This window comes from Sesamum indicum, unplaced genomic scaffold (genome assembly GCF_000512975.1).
Source record: "Sesamum indicum cultivar Zhongzhi No. 13 unplaced genomic scaffold, S_indicum_v1.0 scaffold00318, whole genome shotgun sequence".
In the NCBI taxonomy this organism is placed as follows: domain Eukaryota; kingdom Viridiplantae; phylum Streptophyta; class Magnoliopsida; order Lamiales; family Pedaliaceae; genus Sesamum; species Sesamum indicum.
Genome location: NW_011628211.1, coordinates 17,935 through 19,727, shown reverse-complemented (window position 1 = coordinate 19,727; position 1,793 = coordinate 17,935).

The following is a 1,793-nucleotide window of genomic DNA, read 5'->3' as shown; positions in this document are numbered from 1 at the left end:
GGTTGGGACATCCATTCTAATCCGGCTCGAATTCAACGATCCCTATATACGAACTCGTCACAGATAGCTAACTCCTGCAAGATCAGATTTTGGGTTCCTTGAGAATAAGACAAGAACAATGAGCTCGTCGGGCACGTCCCCGACAATGACCCTCCGACGCTCAAGTTAGGTTGATCGAGAGAAGAGTAAGCGATCACAAAGTTCGATCTCAATAAATGCAGAATAGTTACCTTTAATTATGGCGTTTCGGGTCTATTTATAGAGCACAGTTGGATACTGTTGACTGGGCCACGTGGCCTTATCCTACTGGCTCGCGTCCAGATCGGACGGCTGTGATTGCCCGGGTCTTCAAGGCTGTTATTCGAACCGGGTCGGGTCCTCTACGACCCGCCCGACAGAAGAGGTGCGGATCCTCTAGCGAAAGGACATTAATACCCTTAATGATGGGTGTTTTTGTCATTTCCTAGCATATTGCAGCAGATACCCATCATTACTCCCTCACTTATTCAAAGTGCAATTTATTGCTTTTGAAGAAGTAGAACGGTCGCATCCATCGATGTCACACTTCTGGCGGACACGTGGCATCATCCGGTGACCGTGTCTGTGGCGCGCTTCCCTAGAAAAGTGAACCTATAAATACACCATTCATTCAAATATTTTCCCCCGCCCCACACATAAGCTTTAGCGACCAGTGCTTATAACTTCGAGTTCGCGTTCGATCTGCAGCTTCCATCGCTGTCCTGTTCTAAGGTACGATGTCTTCCAGCTTTAGTTCAAATTCTGGTTCGAGCTCTGGCTCTAGGTCGTCTGCGACCCCTTCTGGGTCTGCTCATGGTTCCTTTTCTACCTCTCCAAAAAGGAACAAAAAGTTCTTTTCTACCTCTCCAAAAAGGAACAAAAAGTTCTAGATTTTCAAAACTCTTGATAAACAAGTTGGGCCTTGTACCCTTGAAAAATTCCAAGATAGGCTCGCTAGGAATCCTTGGAAAGCTGTAGTCAGTAGTGTTAGAACCCCTATTCGCAAGATTAGGGAAAAATATTACATACCCCCTGAGTACGAGATTATCATTCGTAGGGCAATATTACATACCCCCTGAGTACGAGATTATCATTCGTAGGGCTTTCGATCGCATGCACCGTCCTCCCCCTAATTTTTGTGCCTTTTCTATCAAACATCTTGACGTCGGGTTGAGGTTCCCTTTAGCTCCTCCTCAATCCGCAATTTTGAATAAACTGGAGATATGCTCTATGCAGATTTCTCCCAACTCTATTACTCATATTGTTCTTTTTGTCGTAATAATGCAATATTTGGGTGTTGAACCCAGTTGTGATAACTTCTGGAGTTTATACTCTTTCACCACTTCCAAACGATCCGGTGATAGGGGTTTCTTCTACCTTTCTACCAAGCCTGACTGTAGATATCTGAGTATTTGGCCTTTTAAAATGGAATGAAGTAAATATAAACCTGTTCCCAAGACAAGTGGAGGGGGGCTGGAGGGCGATCAAATAAATAGTTTAACCTCTTATAGTACGACCCCAAGAAGCTTCTCACTGAGAAGATTTTGCGACTGTCTGGGCTATCTCCAGCGCCCCTCCACGTCGAAGAGTCTTTAGGTGATCTCTTTTTCTCGTACGACGCATTACCTTATCATTCTGTTTGAGTTCGCTTACATACCTCTGTTTTGCAGATAGTATAATCATGAGCTCTTGTTACGCTCTATGGCTGAAGGCGACCAAAAATAAGATGAAGGCCAAGGGGAAGCAGGTCGCACCTCCTGCAGATCCCCCTTCGA